Source organism: Taudactylus pleione, unplaced genomic scaffold (genome assembly GCF_031769625.1).
Source record: "Taudactylus pleione unplaced genomic scaffold, aTauple2 ptg000682l, whole genome shotgun sequence".
NCBI classification, from domain to species: Eukaryota; Metazoa; Chordata; class Amphibia; order Anura; family Myobatrachidae; genus Taudactylus; species Taudactylus pleione.
The window spans coordinates 226,285-251,854 of NW_028285084.1; the positions used below are offsets into that span (position 1 = coordinate 226,285).

General features: G+C 46.6%; 1 protein-coding gene across 1 annotated transcript in view; it reads right to left on the reverse strand.

The window, feature by feature from the left end:
• Positions 1 to 25,570, reverse strand: part of ITPR3 (inositol 1,4,5-trisphosphate receptor type 3) — a gene marked incomplete at its 3' end in the record, with an annotated part of 283,455 nt that overhangs the window by 225,227 nt on the left and 32,658 nt on the right. The gene's annotated exons all lie outside the window — the stretch shown is intronic.

A 25,570-nucleotide genomic window follows, 5' to 3' on the forward strand; every position in this document is an offset into this window, starting at 1 on the left:
TATAACTGAAGTAATGGAAGTCTAAAAATAAAATGTGTTTTCCACAACCCATTTACCCAGAAAATGTACTGCTTTGTAGTACGCAATGGCCTTCATTCAGAGGCGGCCGTACGGTCTACGACCGCACGGCCGCCTCGATGTTTGTCAAGTGCGCATGCGGGAGCCGGCTTCTTCGTGCGCATGCGTGAGACCCGCTATGACCGACAGCGCCGGTCGTAGCGGGTCTCTTTCCAAAGGGGCGAGCTGTCAATGTTGATTAACAGCTCGCCCCGTTTGGAAGGCGGGCCGGGGGGGTGGCAGCCCAAACGGAGGCGTTCCCATGGGAACGCCTACCGTTTGGGGGAGGCCCCACTGACATCACTAGTGACACTAGTGATGTCAGTGGAGAACTTCCGGCTCTGACAGAGCCAGAAGCTCTCCGGGGCTTACGACAAGTGAGACCCTACCCTAGGGTTTCGTCGTAAGCCCCGATGGTCGCGATGGTCTCTGACCATCGCGACCATCACCCTAGTGGTCGTTAGAGCTGTGGGTGTAAACCCACAGCCTAACGACCGAAACAGAGAAGGGCGGTCAGGATGCAAGCGGCCTCCCAGTTTCTGAGCGACCGCTTGTATCGTCCGCCCGCCTCTGAATGAGGCTCAATATGTGTGACATGTAAAGCGATAGCAACGTGTCAAGGTGCCTAGAATTAAATGTTTAATAAAGCCAAATGGTCTCCTTCATTCAGATTATTATATATAGCAACATGTGTGACATGAAGAGGGTGTCACAGTGCCTAAGATACCCCAACAAGCTGAAATGGCTTCATCATATTCTCCTTCAGAGTGCTGCAGTAAGGCAACAAATCCCTGACCTCCTTATGTCATGGATTGATGTGTAAGGGTGGGCATACATTAGATGATCCGATGGATCGGGCCTACAGATCGTCAAAATCGGTTAATGTGTACCCACTATGTCGGGCTATGCGCACTCCCATTTGGTCGTTTGTTACATCTTCAGGTCGGCCCTACATGCAGCTCAATTTGACAATGGAACTGATGACCCTATGCAACGGGATGCGGCTGGTTCCGACATATCGGGCGGTCGGGCATCGAATCGTCTAATATGTACCGGCCGCCCGATATGTCCGCTTGTCGCCTGTGCGATTGTCCGTCGTATCTCTGGGGACACAGATCGTTTAGTGTGTACCCATCTTAAGTCTTGATGGTTTGCTGCTGTTTATCAAAGGCTACAGATGCCTAAATAAATGTTGATACAGAAACATAAAAAGGAAGGGATACAAAAGAAAAAAAAGGGAACAGTCATAAGGTACACATATATTAAATATATCAATGCAAAAGGTTCACATAGTAAATAATAACTTGTACAATGGAGTACCTAGCAAATACATAACCATAAAATGAAAAATTACAAAGTTGCAAGGGGAACATCGTAATTAAACACTAGATTTTGCTTCCCAATATTCGGTCCATCCATACCATTTAATAAAAGTATTAGAAACGGAGGAGGAGTAAAACACTCCCGCTGTCTCTAACTCGTAATGGGATTGTACATCTTTCTCAATAGCATGCAAACTGGGAATATAAGGTGAACGCCAGTGTCGTGCCAACATTAATTTTGTGGCTAGGAGAACATGACCCATAATATAACGATCGTAAGCGGACAAGCCACTATAATATATAAATTAAATATTGCTATTAATGGATGAGGTGGGATAGAAACATTCAGTATTTTAGAGATTAGAGCAAACACTGATGACCATAAAATCCTAATACGTGGGCATGACCAAAATATATGGGCCAAGGAGCCCACATTTCCACAATTACGCCAACATAAATTGGATTGGGAGGGCCAGAGGGTATGAAGCAGTTTATAGAACTGTTCGGAGTGGTAGATGCATGCTGCCTTATTTTAATACAATCAACCCCATTGTCATTGTCCATTACAAGTCCAACAAATTCATTTTTGTTATACTCACTTTCGTAGGGTCCATTATTATCCTACGGATACTGCAACACATTAGCAGCTTCCAAAGTAGCATACTCTAATGTCTATGTCTTCATCATCATAATCAGAAATATCAGACCCGCACATATATTTATGGACACCCTTAGAATCCCTTAGACACCCTTAGAATCTGCTCAAGATTCTGTGAACACTCAAATTCCTTTTTAGCCTTAGTGTTCTTTTCATGCACTGATGTTTCTGCTTTGCAGGTGATACAGGTTGAGTCTCCCATATCCAAATATTCCGAAATACGGAATATTCGGAAATACAGAATATTTTTAGCCTGACTGAGGGCCTGATTCAGAGCTGGACACTCTGACCAGAGCGCTCGCTCTGAATCAGGGCCCTCCTACCTAAAAATGGAGCGGCCTCTTGACCGCTCGCATAGCTGTGGGTGACCACCAACAGCTTATGCGAACGGCCAAAAAGATGGTTGCGATGGTCATGACCATCGCGACCATAGGGCTTGCGACGAGACCCTGCGGTAGGGTCTCGTTGCCGCAAGCTCAGGAGTGCTTTTGGCTCTATCAGAGCCAAAAGCACTCCCACTGACATCACTAGTGATGTCAGTGGGGCCGGACTCAGACGGTAGGCATTCCCATGGGAACACCTCCGTCTGGGCAGCAACGCCCCCGGCACGCCCACCAAAGGGGGCGAGCTGTCACTCACCATAGACAGCACGCCCCCTTTGGTGCGAGACTCATAGCGACAGCTTGGCTGTCGCTATGCGGGTCTCGCGCATGCGCACGACGGAGCTCCCTTCGTCATGCGCATGCGCATTAGGGCACCATCGACCAGCTTGCGAGCGCTCAGCGCTCGCGAATGGGTCTGAATTAGGCCCTGAGACAGTGAAAACTTTGATTTTTGATGGTTCAATGTACACAAACTTTGTTTAAGGCACAAAATTATTAAAAATAAAGTATAAAATGACCTATAGGCTATGTGTATAAGGTGTATATGACACATACATGAATTTCATGTATGTACACAAACTTTGTTTGAGCCACAAAATTATTGAAAATATTGCATAAAATTAACTTCAGACTGTGTGTATAAGGTGTATATAACACATAAATGCATTCTGTGTTTACATTTCTGTCCCATTCCCAAGATATTTCAATATGGTATGCAATTATTCCAAAATACGGAATATTCCGATATCCAAAATACTCCTGGTCCCAAGCATTTTGGATATGGGAGACTCAACCTGTACAAAGCAAGAAGCTGATAAAACAAGAGATATGGTAAGAACTTACCTTTGTTATCTCTGTTTCTACGAAGTCCATAGGGTCCACAGGGTTGACCTTGGGGTATAGCTGGATCTGGATCCATGGGCACCACGCAGTTAAAGCTTTGCTGCTCCCAGGATGCACTTGGGTCCGTCCTCCTCTATACCCCGCCCCGGCCACAGGCACCTCAGTTGGTAAGCAGCTAAGGCCGGAGGAGGAGACTAAACAGAAAGAAGGAAGACTGGAACACACAAGAAACCATACTCACAGAAATGGGAGACGGAAAACCGGTGACCAGCCACACAGCCCATTTGAAGCCAGGTGCGTCAGGGCGGGCGCCCTGTGGACCCTATGGACTTCGTAGAAACAGAGATAACAAAGGTAAGTTCTTACCATATCTCTTGTTTTCTACTTCAGGGTCCATAGGGGGTCCCCAGGGTTGACCTTGGGGATGTCCCAAGGCAGTTCAACTAAGGGCGGGGACGCTCCTGTGCTGAAAGGAGTACCCGGCGCCCGAAGGATGCATCCTGAGAGGCGAAGGTGTCAAACGCATAGAACCTCAAAAACGTTTGAATTGAAGACCAAGTGGCCGCCTTACACAGCTGAACAGCGGAGGCGCCACGTCTAGCAGCCCAAGAGGGACCCACAGAACGAGTGGAATGAGCCTTAACAGAGGCTGGCACAGGTAAACCCTCCTGTGCATAAGCCTCACAAATAACGGAACGAAGCCAACGGGCTAACGTTTGCTTGTTGGCAGGCCAACCCCTCTTGTGAAAACCGAAGAGGACAAACAAAGAATCCGACTTCCTAACCGAAGCAGTCCGATCCACATAGATTCTAAGTGCCCGGACTACATCTAAGGAAGCCTCACCAGCTGAAAGATCAGGCGACTGAAAAGCTGGCACAACAAGTTCCTGATTAATGTGGAACTTCGAGACCACTTTGGGCAAAAACTCAGGACGAGTGCAGAGCACCGCTCTGTCCTGATGAAAAATCAGAAAAGGAGGGCGACAGGAAAGCGCCCCCAACTCTGACACCCTCCTGGCAGAAGCAATTGCTAGGAGAAAAACGGTCTTGAACGTCAGCCACTTGAGGTCCACCATCTCAAGAGGCTCAAAAGGATGACCCTGCAAGACCCGTAGCACCACCGCCAAGTCCCAAGGAGCCACAGGAGGCACGAAGGGAGGCTGTATCCTGAGAACACCCTGGAAAAAGGTGTGAACATCCGGTAGTGTAGCAATCCGACGCTGAAACCACACGGACAAAGCAGACACATGAACCTTCAGAGAGGCCAGGCGTAAGCCGAGGTCCAAACCTGATTGAAGGAACTCCAAGATTCTGGAAACCCGGAACACCTGAGGATCATAGTTTCTGGATTCACACCACTGAAAGTAAGTGCGCCACACCCTGTGGTAAATCCGTGCGGAGGCAGGCTTGCGTGCCCTAAGCATGGTACCAATGACTGAACTGGAGAAACCCCTAGACCTCAAGACGGCTGTCTCAAGAGCCACGCCGTCAAAGACAGCCGACCCAGATCCGGGTAAAGGCAGGGCCCTTGAGACAACAGGTCCCGACGCTGAGGAAGAAGGTACGGAGCGTCGATGGAGAGACACCTCAGATCAGAGTACCAAGGACGTCTGGGCCACGCCGGAGCAACCAGCACGAGCGTGCCGCCGTCCTGCTTGAATTTCCGCAGAACCCGAGGAAGTAAGGATATCGGAGGAAACAGATACGCCAGGTGAAACGTCCATTTCACCGACAGAGCGTCTACCAGACTGGCGCCTGCGTCTCTTGTCCTTGACCCGTAAACGGGCAACTTGTGATTGTGACGGGAGGCCATCAAGTCCAGCTCCGGCAGCCCTCACCTGTCCACGAGTAGCTGAAACACCTCTGGGTGAAGCGACCATTCCCCGGGATGCTGAGGAAGTCCGCCTCCCAATTGAGGACTCCGGGAATGAAGACTGCGGAGATCGCTGGAATGTGACACTCCGCCCAAGCAAGGATGCGAGACACCTCCGACATTGCTGCCCGACTTCGAGTTCCTCCTTGGTGGTTGATATACGCCACCGTGGTGGCGTTGTCGGACTGCACCTGAACCGCCCGTCCGTAAAGAGCGGGAGCGGACGACTGCAGGGCCCGATAAACCGCCCGCAGTTCCAGAATGTTGATGGGAAGAAGAGCTTCTTCCGCAGACCAACGACCCTGAAGTGACAACGAGCCGGTCACTGCCCCCCAACCCCGAAGACTGGCATCCGTCGTGAGCAGGACCCAGTCCGGGATCCAAAAGGGACGCCCCTCGACCAGATGAGCTGTCTGAAGCCACCAAGCCAAAGACTGCCGAACCTCCGGGGACAACACCAGCAACTGAGAGCGGATCCGGTGAGGTAACCCGTTCCATTCCGATAGAATCAGCCCCTGCAGAGGCCGGGAATGGAACTGGGCAAATTCCACCGTGTCGAATGTTGACACCATGGAGCCCAAAACCCTCATAGCCGAATGGACCGACAGGCGGCAACTGCTCAGGCAACTGTGTATCCTCAGCTGCAGGGAGGAGACCTTCTCCGGGGTCAGGAAGATCCTTTGCTGCCGAGAATCCAGCAGGGCTCCCAAATGAACCATCCGCTGAGATGGAATCAGGGAGGACTTTTTCCAATTTATCAGCCACCCGTGCGCTTGCAGGCAAGCGACCGTCAAGTGGAGATGATGAAGCAGTACCTCCGGGGAACTCGCCAGCAACAGGAGGTCGTCCAGATACGGTAGTAGCCGTACATTCTGGTTCCGAAGATGTGCGGCCATGACCGCCATAATCTTCGTGAACACCCTCGGTGCCGTGGAGAGACCAAAGGGTAGCGCCCGGAACTGGTAATGGTGTTGAAGGATAGCGAACCTCAGATACCGCTGGTGCAAAGGTGCTATCGGAACATGGAGGTAGGCGTCCTGGATATCCAGGGACACCATGTAATCCCCCGGTTCCATTGCCAGAATGATGGAACGTAACGTTTCCATCCTGAACTTGGGAACTCTGAGGAATTTGTTCAGAGACTTCAAGTTGAGGATAGGGCAATGAGAACCATTGGGTTTCCGCACCAGAAACAGAGAAGAATAGAACCCCGTCCCTCGTTGTAATTGAGGAACGGGAACAATGACCCCTGCTGTCAGCAAGGACTCTATAGCTTCCTGAATCTGTAAAGACTTGGTCGTATCCTGAGAAGGACTCGTGCAGAAAAACTGGTGGGGCGGTCTGTGCCGAAAAGACAGGGCGTACCCCTGGGAGACCACTTCTCGAACCCAGGCATCCGTGGTGGTATTGTGCCAGCACTGGGCAAATAGAAGAAGTCGGCCTCCCACTCTGGGGTCCCCCAGAGGGAGGCCCGTCCCATCAGGCAGAAGGTTTATCTTCCTGCTTGGAAGAAGGGCGCCTGGCACTCCAGGGCTGCTTCTTGGGCTTAGAAGCGGCCTTGGTCGTCGACTGCCTCGGGAAGGACTGACCTTTTTCCTTGCCCTGAACCTGAAAGGACCGAAAAGCAGAGCTCCGTACCTTGGTAGGAGCAGAAGCCGAAGGGAGGAAGGCTGATTTAGACTTAGCCAGAGTGTCCACAATTTTGTCCAAGTCTGGACCAAAAAGCAACTCCCCATTAAAAGGTAAGGCCTCCAGTCCCTTTTTGGAGTCAGCGTCAGCTCTCCAAGACCTCAGCCACAAGGACCGACGCGCCGACACAGCTGCAGCCGACACCCGAGAGGTTAGCAGGCTTGCGTCTAACGATGCTTCCCCAATGTTGGAAGCCGCATCCCTCATTTGACCTATCAACGCTCTCTGGATCTCCGGAGCATCTTCTGGAAAGGTATCCTCCAAAGCATTGGCCTAGCTCTCGATGGTCTTAGCCACCCAAGAGATGGCCATGGACGGACGGGCCACCGCCCCCGAGAGAGAGTAGATAGACTTCAAACAAGTCTCCACCTTCCTGTCCGTGGGATCCTTCAGGGAGGAGATCGACGGCAAAGGCAGCGTAGCGCTTTTAATTAAGCGGGTAACGTGGGAATCCACCGCTGGAGGAGTTTCCCACTTCCTGCAATGAGCCTCCGGAAACGGATAGTTCGAAGCCAACCGCTTCTGCGGTTGGAACCTCTTGCTGGGCAACTGCCAGGCCCCTGCCATATGATCCGTCAATTGATCGGACAGGGGAAAAACCGTCGAAGCTACCTTGGCCTTTTTAAAATTTGGGTATTTTGACCTGGGGGCGGGCACATCCTCCTCAATGTGAAGGATGGCCCGCACCGCCCTAACCAATGCCGGCACATTAATGGAAGACTTAGCCTCCATCTCCTGGGCCCCGGCATCCGAGTCAGAGTCTTCATGGATCTCCCCGTCATCCGAAGACACGTCCGTGTCCGTGAACTGAGCCGCCAGTGAAGCCGGAACGGAACGCTTGGACGCCCGTGGGGGCAAATCACTGTGCAACATATGTTGAAAAGCCGATGACGAAGCCGCCAGACTCTGAACAGAGCTGGAGAGGACGTCCACCCAAGGCGGGGGTACTGCCTGAGGATACCCCTGAAAAGGTGCCATCGACTGCTGCGGCACCGTGGGGGTTTGCACGTATACCGGCAAACCCGCATAAGGACCCACAGTCTGAGACCCGGGAGGAGACTGCACCAGACGAGTCACACCCGGGGAACGGGGCATGGTAGGCTGGGGCAACGCCCTAGAAGGGGCCGCAGTCGGGACCGCAAGTCGGTCCGCGATTGACGCCAGCACTTGCGTAAACATTGCCCACGGAGGATCCTGCGCCACCGGGGGTTTAGAGGGTCCAGGTACCAACTGGCACCGCCCGCACAGACCGTCCTGAGACAAATCTGCCCCGTCAACCCCTGCCGAACAGCGTCGGCAGGAAAACAACACAGGAGCCTCAGAGCGCTCATTCCCCTCATCAGACATGACACAAACTTTTTTGCAAAAACAAATGTCTCACCGAAACGAGGTAAGGCGTATAACACCCACGCACTCCCAAGTATGCAACCCAAACAGCCCACAATATGGTACTGAGGAGCACACCGCAGTATGTGACGGACCTCACAAATACGTAGATTTATATAAGTGAGGTACACAGAAAGAACACCCCTCCCCCACGCACCTGCGGGCCGTAGGAGAAGGAAAGGGATAGGTAAAAAGCTGACAGTAAGTAGAAAATAAGCACAGACAGCAGCACTAGCAAAAAGTCACATACCATGCAGAGAAGTTATACTCACTGCACCTTCCGCTACAATCAACCTCCCAGATTCAGTGTCTGGGAGGGCTATAGCGCTGCGAACACTGTCCTTTGCAGGGGGAGAGGTACGCAGGGGGACTGGTCCACTGGAAGCCTGCCTGGGAGCTCTGCGATGCTGCCTGAGGAAGATGGCCGCCGGAGAGCTCTGAGGAGGAGTGGCCGAGTGAGAACAGCCCAGCGACGCCAGCACACATGAGAGAAGGCGCGCTGGGCTGAGGGGAGGAGCGCTGAAGCAGGGAAGGCTGCCTCCCCTGCTAGTACTAAACCCCCGGGGAAGCCGGTTCCCCGCCGGTACTTACACCCCGGGGGCCAGCGGACACGCGGGGTATGCCTGAAGAGGGGGAGAGACCGGCGGCATGAAGACTGCATTTTCCCCGCGTGCAGCGCTGACAGCGCTGCACGCGGCTTACCTGGCCCCTTCAGTCCGGCAGCAGTCCTTGGGAGGTCCCGGAGCCACGCTAGTACTGACTCCGGGGTCCCGCTGCGATCCCCGGATCAGTACCGGCGTCGCAGCGGCAGCGTAGACGTCCAGATGGACAGTCTGATGCTGCCGCTCTGAAGACAGTAAAAATAAAATAATAAAATCTTCTTTTTTTTTTAAATAAAGAATAAAGCTTAGGGGCTGCTTATGCAGCCCCACTGCGCAGGGTGACCCGGCTCCGGCCGGGCACCAACTAAAACTGAGGTGCCTGTGGCCGGGGCGGGGTATAGAGGAGGACGGACCCAAGTGCATCCTGGGAGCAGCAAAGCTTTAACTGCGTGGTGCCCATGGATCCAGATCCAGCTATACCCCAAGGTCAACCCTGTGGACCCCCTATGGACCCTGAAGTAGAAATGGGACGCTACAGAAGATGCATGTCCGCTTTGGTCACTCACATTTGCACTGGGCATTCTAGTACATGTGCAAGCAGTAGCTAGCAAAAATTGGCCATGGTCTGAACCTTTACATGCCACTGCAGATGGCATATGAGAGATTAGCTATTTTCTTTTTTTAAAACAAATCTTCACATATATCAGTAAAATTTCCTTCATTACTACAATCAGGAGCTGATGTTTCACGATTGTAAAACATTGCTTAGATTAGGAGTGCACTTTCTTTCCACATAACCTTTCTTTACTAGTATAGATTGATAAAGTTCTATTAGTCCTATTGTTATTACATTTTAAATTATAAGGTTCCATAAGGTATCAGCAGCACCATACAATGATAACAAAACTACATACATATTGCAATAACACAAGGGATAACGATAATATAAATAAAGCAACAACAGTGGGGGTAGAGGGTAGAATAGAGAGACTACCTCAGTGTTTCCCAACCTCGGTCCTCAAGGCACACTAATAGTCCAGGTTTTAGTGATATCCATGCTTGAACACATCAAATTAACTGCAGTACAAATGAAGACACTTGTGCTCAAGTATGTCGATCCTTAAAACCTGGACTGTTGGTGTGCCTTGAGGACCGTGGTTGGGAATCCCTGGACTACCTAATGGGCCCCATACATCTGCGACGGATTGCCACAATCCTGCAACCCGGCATCGCAGGATCGCAGTAATCCAACATGTTGGATTTTGGCGATCCGACGATAGCGATGAAAAAATGATCGCGATCGTCAAATCGGGGACATTTAACATGTGAAATGTCAGCAATCTGGCGACGGATCGCTGAACATCGATGGTGGGCGATCTTAAATTTCCGAACGCATTCCCGAGTCGCGATGATCCGTTGCAGATGTATGGGCACCTTTAGGAGCAAACTGCAATGAGTCTGTACCCACTACAGTAGGTAGGCGGACAGACATGATCAGTCAATGGAGGGAAGAATTTCGAAAGGGATAGCGCTAGGAGGAGAGAACGAGGGAAGAGGACCCTATCCATGAGGGCTTACAGTTTATGAGGGGCTAACCAGGACTATGAAGCAGAAGACTGAGGTCAAAGGTACTGAATAGAGTGCTATGATGGCTGATAGGCTTGTATGAAGTCTTGGATGCGGGATTGAGAGGAGGTGACCATAGTAGATGTAAACCAGTGGCCAGTGGAGGATGGAAGGAATGTCATAAATAAATTAAGTTTTAAAAGTAGGAGTGGGAGGAGCAATTAAGGGCTTTATATGTGAGGATGAGGAGTTTAAACTGTATACTAGCACTGTAATGTTCCCATTCTATAGACTGATCCATGATTAACAAAATGAGTGAAGCTACTTGAAATTCTAGCTAGTTGTAGCTGGCAGGAGAATGCACAATTAGGTAGGGAAAGGATGGACTGTTGCTTTGCAGTTCAGAAATTGCCTCACAATATTATTCAAATTAATACAACAGGTTTGTTTAATAAAAAGATATTTTATTTTGGTGTGTGTACTGTATGTGTATGTGTGGGGAATGATGCATCTTGTTTTCTAAAAAATTTTTTTTTACTGCTATGGCTCTCCATGGGGGCAATTCAATTAAATGTGACGTTGAATAGAGCAGGGAATGAGTGCCCAGAGTTATTCTACTGTCCCAATCGCGCCCTTCACTTTAGTGGGGAGATGCAGTTTACAGCGCCTAATGCCGGGTGTTTAGTTGCGGTAAACGGCATTCTCAGTCTTAAGTGCTGCGATGCTGTTAGCGCATGCGCTAAGCCCCCAAGTAGCATCGCGGCACTAGTTTAGTCGATTTCTGCTCGCACCTCAGGAGGACGCAAGCAGAAATCCTCTAGTTGAGGGTTAACAGTGCGGCCAATTGAATAGCTGCGGGAACTCATTCCCCGCACAATTCAACATCACATTTAATAAAATTTCCCCCATACGTATGTTGAAAATGCCTTTAGCCCCTTTGGTGCATATCTTTTTGTAAATTCAGACTCTTTCTTCTTTCTTCTAATTGCAGCTGCAATTCCTCTGAATGTCATACATGCTGTATAACATTGAGATTGAAAGAGGAATAATTTGTTTTTCAAACAATTTCACTTCTAGGTTTTAGCTACCTTGATTTATCTTATTTTTTTAAAGAATCATCAGCCAGTCCTCTGGCTGTGTTTCATAAGTGTCGATCTTGTATTAATCTGCCATTTCTATGTGCTGCAGCTGTCATTAGAAAAATAATATAAAATACCAATGAAGGAAAAAAACAGGTCTAAATTACATGATTTTTTCTTGTACAAAACTAAAACCAACACCAAAACATAAAAATGGTTTTAGAACAAAAACCAACACCAAAACATGGGGGTCTGCACAGATCTCTACTATAAACATGGTGTATTTCATTTAAAGTGCAAAACATGCAGCTCTTAAGCTAAGTACACACTGAGACGATGTCAGGATCATATGTCGTATTCGAATCGGAACGACATATCGGCCGCATCGCTCAGTGTGTATGGCCAATATGCGCGCTCCAACGACCGCTTGCGACATCGTCCGGTCGGGCATGCTGGACGATATCGCAAACAGCCCCATTGCAGGTAATGAAGTACGGAATGATGTATTGTTCCGTCATTCATTACATCGTTCTGATGTGTACCCAGGATCCGCCACATCAGCTGGGCTGTGTGTACCCAGCTTTACCTTGTGACTAATTTGGGTCTGATTGGAAATGTTCATGGTGTATACAGTGGAAATTTTACTGTAAATTATTTTCCACTTTTCCTGTTTTCTTCGTAAAAATAGCTTTGCTACAGTAAGCCTTATTTATGTTCTGAAGTAATTATGGGAGTGGGAAGACATATAGGGCTAAATGTAATAGAGTGCAGACCGGCGCCACTGGGGGTGTATCTAGGGGTCCGAGCGCCCCTGGCAAACCAAGGGACTGGCACCCCCCTCCAATGACTGCTTTTACTGGAAAAAAAAACTAACACACACTGGGGGTAGTTTAATTAACACACCTGTAGAAATAGGGAGAATAAACTTACTCTATTGCAACCCACTATTTATTAATTTATTTATGTAAAAAAAAACACAGGAAAAGACTAAAAACATAGCGTCAAAAACAAACAAAATGCATTATGGGTAAAGTAATTTACATGTATTCAAATAGGGCTATCTATACTGCATTATGCTTTTTAACAACTTCACCTTAAAACTCACTAGGATGATAACTGAACCCACAACACACACAAAAATTAAGACTGTCCATAAGAATCAAGTCCTATTCCCCAACATGGAAGTATCCATATCCTACAAAGTTCAGGGCAAATCAAACTGAGAGAAGATAAATTTACTATACTCACACCGGGGGTAGTTCAATTTACACGCATGTAGACATAGGGAGACAATATATACACACACACATATATATATATATATATATATATATATTTATTTTTTTATACATATATATATATATATTTATATTTTTTTCAGTAATAACACTTACTACATGCAATGCACAGTTTATTAATTTCTATCTGTCAACAACACAGGAAAAGAGGGCATCATAACAAACAATATGCATTGTGGGCAAGATAATTTGCATGAATGCAAATTACCTTGCAAATAGAGCCTTGATGCGGCACTCTTTTCCTGCATGATTGACATATGGGAATCAGTGAGTGGTGATTGGTATATCGTGGGTATTGTGGGGGAAGAGATATATTAGGAAAAAAAAATGTAGTCTCTAATTTTAAATGTTTCTGATATAAAGGGACATATAAGAAGTTTGATACACATTAGCAGTAGATGGAGGACACTGGTAAGAGCAGAGCATAGGAGACAGAAGACGACCAGGGATCATTTGCTGCTGACTGTGGGACACTGGTAAGAGGAGACAGGAGACCGCAGATGATTTACTAATGATGGCAGTCGGCAACGGCGCCCCCCTGGCGAGGGCCATGTAGGCCAATAGGAAGATACGCCCCTGCTGTGTGAATACATAGAAGCTGGTTTTGCCTTTAGCATGCTTTCTGTTTTTCATGTGTCAATTTTGTATGTTTGTCACTATGGGCCTGATTCTAAGTTGCCTGTTCTGCTCCAGATGCGTCTAAGACGCAATGCACATGTATCCAGTGCACAGAGGGCGTGATTCAGAGTTGGGATTAGAGTAAGAAAAAGCAAGTAACTATGCATCTTGGTAATACCATGCTTCACTGCAGATGGGGTAGATGGAAAATGTGCAGAGAGATTTAGATTTCAGAGGGGTGTGTCCAAACGGCCATCTAATTTGCAGTGTAAAAGCATTTGTGGGCTACATGCAAAAGCAGCCAGTATTTACCCCACGTGCAAAAAAAAAAAAAGTATGTATTTACATCGCTTGCATTGCATCATGGCTTGCCTAGGTACACAATAACTTGCTCTATCTTACTCTATTCCCAACTCTGAATCAGGCCCAGAGTCGCTGTTGCAATTGAGACACATTGGGCGGATGCAGCAATGCTAATTTCGCAGTCAAACCTACAAAAATAATGTAGTCAGAGGTAGTGATGAGCGGTTCGGATTCTGAGGAATCCGAACCGCTCCGAACAGGTGGAATCCGAGTCCACCCGAACGCAAGTTCGGGTGTTCCCGCCTGACTCGGATTCCACCTCGAGGCCGAACGTCACCCGTCCGGCGTCGGATTCTCGCGAGAGCCGAGTGACGTTCGGCCTCTATAAAAAGGCGCGGCGCCCGGAAGGTGGCGCCATTTCTCGCGTGACGCGTAGTTAGGTAGTTAGCTAGTGCGCTGTCTGTTCTAGTGTTAGATAGATTAGAGTAGGCAGTGTTCTTGCTGCTCTGTGACTTTACTGGGCATAAGCCCTTTGTGTGTGCTCCGTGACTGGGCATAATAAGCCCACTGTGTGTATGTGTACTCTACTACTCACTGTATTATACAAGCTCCGTGACAACTGACAGGGCATAGCCCACTGAGTGTATTATACAAGCTCCGTGACTGGGCTTAGCCCACCGAGTGTATACAAGCTCCGTGACAGGGCATAGCCCACTGAGTGTTTTGTACAAGCTCCGTGACAGGGCATAAGCCCACTGAGTATTATACAAGCTCCGTGACAGGGCATAGCCCACTGTGTCTATTATACAAGCTCCGTGACTGGGCATAGCCCACTGAGTGTATTATACAAGCTCCGTGACAGGGCATAGCCCACTGTGTCTATTATACAAGCTCCGTGACAGGGCATAGCCCACTGAGTGTATTATACAAGCTCCGTGACAGGGCATAGCCCACTGTGTCTATTATACGAGCTCCGTGACAGGGCATAAGCCCACTGAGTATTATACAAGCTCCGTGACAGGGCATAGCCTACTGTGTCTATTATACAAGCTCCATGACAGGGCATAGTCCACTGAGTGTATTATACAAGCTCCGTGACAGGGCATAAGCCCACTGAGTATTATACAAGCTCCGTGACAGGGCATAAGCCCACTGAGTATTATACAAGCTCCGTGACAGGGCATAGCCTACTGTGTCTATTATACAAGCTCCGTGACAGGGCATAGCCCACTGAGTGTATTATACAAGCTCCGTGACAGGGCATAAGCCCACTGAGTATTATACAAGCTCCGTGACAGGGCATAAGCCCACTGTGTCTATTATACAAGCTCTGTGACAGGGCATAAGCCCACTGTGTCTATTATACAAGCTCCGTGACAGGGCATAGCCCACTGAGTCTATTATACAAGCTCCGTGACAGGGCATAAGCCCACTGAGTATTATACAAGCTTCGTGACAGGGCATAGCCCACTGAGTGTATTATACAAGCTCCGTGACAGGGCATAGCCCACTGTGTCTATTATACAAGCTCCGTGACAGGGCATAAGCCCACTGAGTATTATACAAGCTCCGTGACAGGGCATAGCCCACTGTGTCTATTATACAAGCTCCGTGACAGTGCATAGCCCACTGAGTGTATTATACAAGCTCCGTGACAGGGCATAGCCCACTGTGTCTATTATACAAGCTCTGTGACAGGGCATAAGCCCACTGAGTATTAGACAAGCTCCGTGACAGGGCATAGCCCACTGTGTCTATTATACAAGCTCCGTGAAAGGGCATAGCCCACTGTGTGTATACAAGCTCTGTGACTCCAGTTCATAGTGATAAAGTAATATGGATCACGAGAATGAACTGAGAGGAGAGCAGAAACAACATGTAAATGCTAGCATTGCAGCGGCTGGAAGTCCATCACTTTTATCTAAAGCTGATGCTCAAGGGCGTAGAGGCTTTAAAACCTTAGGGAACCTGAAATCAAAAAATGTAGATTTTACAGGGGTAAAGACAAAAAAAAAACCTCTAAAGACTACTACTATTGCAGAGAAACAGAAAATTGGCAACATACCATTCACCACACGTAGCGGCAAGGAAAGACTCAGGCTTTGCCCTTTATTTCTGAGTGGTGGTTCTGCAGCTGTCAGTGAGGCATCTTGTGCCTCTCGTGATGATAAAAGACCTTTTCAATCAGACTATAGAAGTGTGAAAAAATTTAAAACCAATAAGGCAGTAGAACAAACTGTATTTTTTGAAACACAAATGTCAGAAATCCCTGAGGAGAGTCTAAGTGGGTCCACGAGTGGCATTTCTATGTGTAAGCCTGACCTTTCAGAGAAGCCGCCCTCCACAGTTTCTTTTCCATCTGTAGTTGTGGGGATGAGCAGTATTGCCGAGGACATAGAAATTGAGGATGCCACCGTGGAATTGCAAGAGGATGAGAGGAATATATGTGCAGCTGACGCTGGCACTAATGAGGATGTTGAGGATGAGGATATTATTTGTATAAGTCAGGCACCAGTGGAAGCAGCTCTTGGCCAAGATAAGAAGGCCATTGCCATGCCTGGGCATAGAACCAACAAATCCACATCTTTTGTGTGGAATTACTTTTACCCAAACCCTGACAACGTTTGTCAAGCCATTTGTAGCCTCTGTGAGACCACAGTTAGTAGAGGTAGGGACGTTAAACATCTAGGAACCTCTACGCTATTACGTCATCTGCAGCGAGCTCATGACAGGTGTTTGATAACAGAAACTACTGCAAAAAAAATAACAACAAGCAGTCCAGCATTAGCTAGATGCCTTCTCTCTACTAAATCCCAGCACCTGCAATCTCCGCCGACAACACATTCCTCCTCAATATCCTCAGGAATGATCAGTGGTAGTACAACATCCAATTTGTTAGTGCTAAGTCACGGTGACTCCTCCAATTTCCAGGACACCTCAGAAGAAACTGAATTTTTGAGTGCTAGGCCTGCTGCTGCTGCTGGTGGATCTTCATCCCAGAAGTGGACCAAGAAGACTACTAGTAGTATACCAAAAAAACAATTGACTGTTAAAGAATCTCTTGCAAGGGGAAGAAAGTATGACAGCTCTCACCCTGTCGCACAGCGGATCACTGACGCCATGACAGCTATGCTAATATTAGATCTGCGTCCAATATCCTCAATTAATGCAGTGGGATTTACACAGCTAATTGAGGTCATGTGTCCCCAGTACCAAATTCCATCTCGGTTTCATTTTACCCGAAAAGCCATTCCTCGGCTGTACCAGGACGTTAAACAGAACCTAATTATTGGTCTGCAAAATGCTATTGTACCCACTGTGGACTTGACCCCAGATATGTGGACAAGCGGTAGTGGACAAACTACAGATTACATGACTGTGACGGCCCACTGGGTGGGTGAATCGCCTTCAGCAGCAGCAGTATCTAACAAACAACACCAGCTCATTCAGAGGCAGGCAACTCTGTGCATCACCGGATTCAATAAGAGGCATACCGCTGACAACCTCTTAGAAAAACTAAGAGATGTCATAGAAACATGGCTTACCCCACTTGGACTCTCCTCAGGATTTGTGATTTCTGACAATGCTACAAATATAGTGAAAGCATTACAGCTGGGTGAATTCCAACACATCCCCTGTTTTGCTCACACAATAAACTTAGTGGTGCAGGGTTTTTTAAAAAACGACAGGGGCGTGCAGGAGATGCTGTCTGTGGCCCGAAAAATTTCGGGACATTTTCGGCATTCAGCAACAGCGTGCAGGAGATTGCAGCACCTGCAAGAGCAGTTTAATTTGCCCTGCCATCAACTGAAGCAAGAAGTGGTAACGAGGTGGAACTCAACCCTGTATATGCTTCAGCGGATGGAGGAGCAGCAAAAAGCCATCCAAAGCTATACGACAAGCCATGACATTGGGAGAGGAGGGGAAATTTACCTTACCCCAGCACAGTGGAGAGTACTTTCTGTCTTGTGCAAGGTGCTCAAACCATTTGAAGTTGCCACTTGTGAAGTGAGTGCTGACACTGCTAGCTTGAGTAAGGTGATTCCCCTGATTTCGCTTTTGGAAAAGCAGCTGGAGAAATTGAAGGATGATATTAAACAAAGAGATTCCACAAAGTATGCTGGACTGATAGATCAAGTCCTTTGTTCGCTTCGCCAGGATCCACGGGTGGCCAAGATCTTGAAATCTGATCATTATATTTTAGCAACCATTCTTGATCCTAGGTTCAAGTCATATGCTGTGTCTTTCTTTACAACTGACCCAGATCTTAAAAGAACCAAAGCGCTCCTGGTGAGCAAGTTGGCAGCTGAAGTGACACATGGCACTACGATGACGTCTCCTCCTTCGGTTTCTCCAGCAGCAGCCAGAAAAAAATGCACCTTTTCCAAAAGACCCAGTGGTGATGCAGATAAGTCAAGTCAACATTTTGACATCTGGTCGGGTCTAAAAGATTTGCCCAACACCAGTGACACCTCTACCGCAACTCCATCTAATACGATTACCATCCAAAGAATGGTGGAGGATTATTTGCAGGACACCATACACGTAGACATGTCACAGAGTCCCTTCGAATATTGGAAGAAAAAAAAGGCAATTTGGAGACCCTTGTATAAACTGGCTTTGCATTATTTAAGCTGCCCACCCTCCAGTGTGTACTCGGAGAGAGTTTTCAGTACAGCCGGGAACCTTGTGAGTGAACAACGAAGGAGGCTACTTCCACAAAATGTAGAAAAAATGATGTTCATTAAAATGAACTGGAAATTTCACAAGGAAAACCTTTCCCACCAATCACGTCACAGTACAGATACTTCTGTAATGGTAGATTCCAGCGGGGATGAACTGATATTTTGTGATGAATCGGATGATGTACACACTGATGAGGGTGAGGATGGCAATGATGGTGACATCATGCCACTGTAGACCTGTTGCCTTTAGTAGATTGGAAGATTTTTTTGTGGGGGCCCAAACAAACCAAGCACTTCAGCCACAAAGTGGCAGTACCTGTCGCTGAAATGCTTCGTTTGTTAAAGTGTGCATGTCCTTTTTAAGATCCAACATAAAGGGTGGGTGGGAGAGCCCAAGGACAATTCCATCTAGCACTACCTTTCATTTCTGCCACTGCTGTGTGGCATAGTTTCATAGATGTGCTTTAAACTGTGGTGTCTGTGCCACTGCGCCGCTGCTCTGACGCTTGGTCACCAGTCAGCTCACTGCAACCTTTGGCCAATAATGGTGAAAACAATAATTTAAGCTGTGAGGTGGTCTAAATTGACTGTAAATGACTGGAAATTAATGTTATTGAGGTAAATAACACTCTAGGAAGAAAAAAAAGCCCAATTTATGTAATTTTAGCTTTTTTTGCCAATTTTGGCAAAAAATCCAAATCCAAATCCAAATCCAAAGCCAGTCACCGCAGTTTGGCAAATCCAAATCCAAAGCCGGACGACGAATTAGAACCAAATCCAAATCCGGCAAAAATGGTCCGGCGCACATCCCTAGTCAGAGGTATAGGCTGCTTACGGCATATGCAATACATTCCGGGGCTTGGATGCGGTGGACAATGTCATCTTGCCCTATAGAAGCCTATGGGCTTCTATTCGCAACTCTCACTGAGAGGGATCCGATCGATTTCCTCCCAGCATGAGCGTCACTCAACGCATACAAGAAGGACTTCTGGGTCCAATAAAAATCAGAAATTTGTATGGCACAAATTAATTTGTGTACATCAGACCACTCCTATGTCTTCTATACCTTACATGCCACCAACAGCCTTAAATGCCATATAGACCCAAATGTTATCAAATATGACCCTATTTATCAGTACTGGAAAACGTTATTTGGCCCAGTTAATCATTATAATATCCTTGGGAAAGCAGAGTGATAATGGCTGGAAATGGCCAGAGGACTCTTTCAGATTCACCAGTCAGTCCTGGTTCCCTCATACAAGCACCCTGCACTGGAAGCCTGGGCTTACGTTTTCAGTAAAAAAATTAAAAAACATTTATAAAGAAAGAAAAATAATATAGAAATAAAAATATTCAGTTAATATTAAGGGGGGTATTCAATTACAGGCAAAAAGTCAGAGGTCGGACTTTTCGTCATCATCGCTGCTTTTTCTGGGATAAAGTATCAGGCGCGTGCCCGCTTTATCCCAGTATTCAATTAGGATCCGTTGAAAGCAGGACCCGGCGGAAAGGTAAGTATCAAAAGTTAATTAAATTTTCGGGAAATCTTCCTGTCACCCCCCTAAAGATGTCCTGACAAGTACTATGGGTACCCCCGATTTGGGCTGCTAAAGGTAGTCAGGGTTTTTAATAGCCACGTTATAGTCAGGGTTTTCAATAGTGCATATATGCGGCTTTAGAAGAAGGGGTGAAGAATAGCACTTTTTTTTAAGGGGGAAAAATAACTTGTCCCATCAAATTTGGGGTACATGGAAATGGGTGCAAGCATATTTTTAAGTCCGTAAAGTCATTTTTAAAAATTCTTCAGATATGCACCTGCCACTACCACCCGCATTCTAGAAAACACCTGCTGCATACTTGGGAACCCCCTCTGAATCAATTTCGCTAGTTTAAAACTTTGTTCCCCAATATTTACTTTTTTTCGCCCCCAAAATGTAAGTACATTTTTTGGGGTGACCATAGGATTTTTTAAAAATGTTTTGACACAGATTACTTTTATAGTACACTCCCAGGGCTGCAGGCTATTTTTTTTAAGCCTGTACCCCTAAACCCCAATTCTGTAATTTTTTTCGGCATGTATTACATGGTGAAAACGTATCCCCGTTTTTTTAACAAAGACTTTTCGCCCTTTTGATCCCAAGTTATTAACATCCTAAGATGGCAATAGTGATCAGAGAATAGTGGCGGTATTAGCATTTATAGGATAGCCCTAGCAATTGTTAAGCCACATATCCACTAGCAGATAGCGGCAAGACAGTACGATTACAACATCGTAATCGTACTGTCGTTCCCCTTTCCCCTGCAGTGCATACACCGAACAATTGATTGTTCAGTATAGGCACATCAATCACCTGTGAACATGGACAATCTGTCGTTATCGGCAGATTGACCAGTATGTTCAGCAAATGATTGATGTCTGAAACGACTAGCGGGAGCGCGCATCGCTGGTCCCCAATGTGTGCACGATATGTGCACGATTACTGAGAGATTGCATGATTACGATGTCGTAATCATGCAATCGCTCAGTAACATCACTTAGTGGATATGCGGCATTACTGTTTGCAATATTCAGTTATTGTCACCGTTGGGTGTACTCTTTAACCATTAAACTACCACAATAGTAAGTTTAAAATTGTAAAATGTGTGGACAGAATTAGACAGTTTTGCACAGTGCAAGAAATTACAGGGGAACAATCGCTTGATTTTGCTCACAACTCTATGGAGAACGAGTATAAATTTGTTAGGTTATCCTGCCAGGATAACATGAGTTATGGTAATGCACAAGGTAGTCATGGAACCTGATGGCTATTGAATCAGCCGCTAATTTGCAACGTAAAAATAAGGCTGCCCGGGATTGTGTGGAACATGCAAAGGAAGCCAGTATTTTCCCTGCATGAGGATAAAAAACTCCCCTTGGATAGTTACATGGTTTGTCCAGGTAAAAATGTGCACCCTTTAGCTGGTTTTAGTCATAACTCAACATGAGGCCTTCCCTATGTGCTCCACGGTGCAATGGGGTGTATGAGCAGTGAACACCCACTTTCAGGCTCCGTGGTCTGTGCATTTGCGATGGATATTGTAAACACACCAACATTGACACAACATTGGTTGCGCCATCGACATTTGCGGTAGCATAGGGTCTACTTTTTGTACTCTCCAATAATCCAATTAAATATGGTCTCTGAAGCTGTGGATTTGCAATTGGGAACACAGCAGCCTTCCCTGACACTCCCATAACACCCCAAAATACAGCCCCTTTTTGCAAGCACTTTAGGTCACCTCTCAGTCTCCACCCTGATATGTCAGAGATCGCGAATCCCCCCTGAAGTGTTTGCGATACCATACGCATTTGCATACGGAATAAAACACTTGGTTTCGCACGTGTACAGTAAGGGATTTCTGGACTTTTTGCGATCTGTACAGACAAAGCTCAGTTATAATTTTAGTATGTAGAAATAGTACAAAGACAGTTGTTAGCTGTGAACAAACACAGCTGTAGACTGAGCGTCTCTCCTATAGAAACTTTCCTCCACCCTTAGGAAGTACACTAGGCAGATAAAGCTCAGCTCTGACATGATATGCCCTGTGACATCTCTGCATGGCAGGATGAAACTCCATGAGCTGTTCATGAACACAGACTGATCAACACATGTCCTGCAACCCTTCTTTCTAGAGGATCAGTGGGCAAATATCTGCCTACTACAGATGCACTGGTAATATGTATTGGAACATCATCAGTGTGTTTCTGTGACTTTCTGATCTCTCCATGTTTGTAATATATATTAAATGTTTGCCAATGCCTTAATAGGCCAGGAGTAAGTTTGGCTATCAGCGTGAGAATTATACACATGCATATATTAATGGGTAAGGCCTTCCTTTTCAGTTTTAACAGTGACTATTACATTGCAATATGTGTTTGTTAGCCTAAAGCAGTGTTTCCCAAAGTACGCGGCACCCTGGGGTGCAGCAGCGCACTATCTGGGGTGCCGCGACCTGGTGGTCTAGTCTGTTACCAAAATAAATGATTTGGGCCAACATGTTATTAGACTTGTAACCCAGGTATATATGGATGTATATCATATATTTACACTTGAGGAAATTTAACTATTTAAAGGTGGTAAAAGTAGGGTGCATATATTAGTAACCATGTATGTGTTGCTACAAATATGTAAAAGAAAAACAAATATATAAACAATATATATGATTTAATTCATGTATAATAGGTATACGTGATTCATGTATTTATATATGGGTTGATGTGGTACTTTTTTTCTGTGGTGAGGATGCGCTCCAGTGTGTGGGATGTACATGCACTGTGGAGGAAGGGGGTGGAGTGATACCGCTGGGAATAAGTTGGTTCCTGTCAGAGAAAGAGAGTCCGGTTTTTAGGCTATAGAGAACAGCTCTCAGCACAGCTGACAGAGTCTGCAGATCTCTCTCTACAGTGTCACCCCCGTGTCCCGAGCAGTTTCGGGCGCAGGGGGGTGGAGTCAGAGAGGGAGCAGGGAAGCTGGTGGGAGAAGTGGTACTCACCCTGTCCTGCCCAGAGAGGCGATTGCGGTGGCCAGCGGCTGTGTGGGAGCGGAGGTGGGAACTGACGGTGACAAGAGGTGCCCTGCTGACATTGAAGGTTGAGTTGCAGCACATCTTCACTGCTAAGAGGCAGTGTTCCAGTAGAGGGGGCATGCCTGCAGTTTAGAAGGCGAGCAGGCAGCAGTTGAGGTCAGCAGCAGCTGAGATTAGTCAGTCAGCTGAGGGGGCTCAGCTGTAATAGGAGATAATGCAGCCCCTAAGGAGCTGGACTGTTCAGCTGCCCGGGAGGAGAAAACTGCATTTAGCAAAATTCAAGGGTCTGTCAGCTGAGCAGAGCCCGGATAGCAGAAGAGCCCCGCTACTATATGAGGTGATGAGCACTCACATAGCACCAATGGCAGACATAGGAGATATATCATTCACCTACTGTATATATGCTCACTATAGCTGTCAGCTAGATAGGAGAACAGGCAGTGAGTGATCGGAACACAATATTACACTCAGCACTTCCAAGAAATCTTCAGCTTGAGAGGAGAGCCGGGGGAGCATATTTGGAGTATCAATTGTGCCAGAGGATTACATATATTATAGATTATACTCAGGTATAATCTATTTACTTTATGTGAGGTAATTCAGTGACAGGCCTTCAGGTATTCTTTCATTGGGAAAACTGCTAATTCCAGGGGTTAAAGCAATTCAACTTTAAACTTTGAAGCAGCCCCAACTAGAAATACAAGTGTTGCCAATTACAGGATATACACTTTTGTTGAGATAAATAAGTATATTACTACAGTTGCAGATAGAGTATAGAGGATGTCAGAGCCACATGGCTACTTCCTCTGCTGCCTTTATGAAACTTCATTATTACTCTGATCCAACTACTTTACTGTATGAGACTATTCACACAAGTGGAAATGGATAACTGTATATGGCTGTGATATTTCCAGGGATGTCGGATTCGCTGTAACATTCAATATTCCTGCATAGTTTCTATTTACGGATCAATATACTGTATCTTTATATAGATTATTCTAATGTGGTATAAATGTATTGTTCAGTTAAAATGTATTAAAATATAAACATGTATAACTGTGTATTTCAAAGTTAAGGTATATAGCAAACATTTGTTATTGCCTAAGTATTACTTATTCATATAAAGATATATTAATTATAATCATAGGGCTCAATCCAATTAGGTGCAAATTGCGCTCCCGAGAATTCTCCAATCCAATTAAAAATGCCTATTCGCGCTACTCACAGCGGGAGGGTTTGAATTACTGCCAAATGAGATTTGCGAGCAAGCAGGAACTTGGGTGGAGGCACTGATAAAAGGATGTACTGTACACCACTTAGAGGAATATTAAGGGTGGGCACATTAGATAACAAGGGCGTTAGTAACCTGGTGACCCTAGAGAGAGTAAAAGGGGGGTTACAGACTGGCTGCACACTGCTTCAACCATACCTACAGCGCGTGGCCATTTTTCACAGAAAGGGCTGTTAACTCCCATTCCATTCTCCTCTGCATGCTGCTTCCTCCAGACCTCCACCGAGTCCCGGCCCCGCTGGTCCTTGGCAGTCAAGGGTGGAATTAACGGCAGTTCCCACAGCCAGCGGCTTTATCATGAGACAGACTAACTCAATAGGATGTGGCCACTCCGTGACCCGTAAGAGGTAGATCTCAGCACTGGCAACCAACAGCATGATGCGAGAAGCGCAAGATAGCAAGGTTGGAAAGAGATATTTTTGCTGGGAGAGCAGTGTAAGGGAGAAGATTGATGCAGTGAGGGGGGGGAGGCATATTCTGTGCTAGGGGGATCTGTGTGAGGGGGGAGATGTGTGAGCTGGGGGAACGGCACTGAGAGGGGAGCTATGTGTTGGGGGAGAGTTGTGTGAGGGAAATCTGTGTGCAGGGAGGTGATCTATGCGAGGGGGAGAGCTGATTATATATATATATATATATAATTTCTTAATTACAGTGCCGCCAACCAGTTTACAGTGCCCCCAACCAGTATCTTGCCTAGGGCCCAGTGGGTCTTATTCAGGCTCTGGTCACTCTGTTCTAGCATGAGCCCAGAACCCTACCTTCCAGCAGTAAGTAAACCTATGTTTAGTCACACTGTGACTGTCACAGTGTGTACCTGAGTGCACCTGCCTGCCAGCCAGCTTACAGTAAACCAGACACGCAGTTCTGGCGTGGGCCCAGGCCTCCCTTGTACCTCTATAATCTCCCCTTCCCCTGTGCAATGAGCCCTATTTTAATTAATCCAACCCACAGGCCTAAGAGCAAATGTAATACCACTGTACAAAAGTGAAAGCAAAGAAGAAGTACGTAACTACAGACCAGTAAGCCTTACATCAGTAGTGGCAAAAATAATGGAAACACTATTGGAAGAAAGAGTGGTGGAAAATCTCAAATCCAAAAATTTTCAATTTCCCAAACAGCATGGATTTACTCAGGGGAGATAATGCCAAATAAATCTTATTGACTTTTTTAGACTGGGTAAGTAATAGATCAAGGGTGGGTCGTAGATGTAGCTTATCTAAACTTTGGTAATGTTTGTGACATGGTCCCACATCGCAGAATGATAAACAAACTGGAAAGCTTGGGATTGGATTCTATGACTGTTGAATGACTAAGATCTTGGTTGCAGGACAGGAAACACAGAGTTGTAATA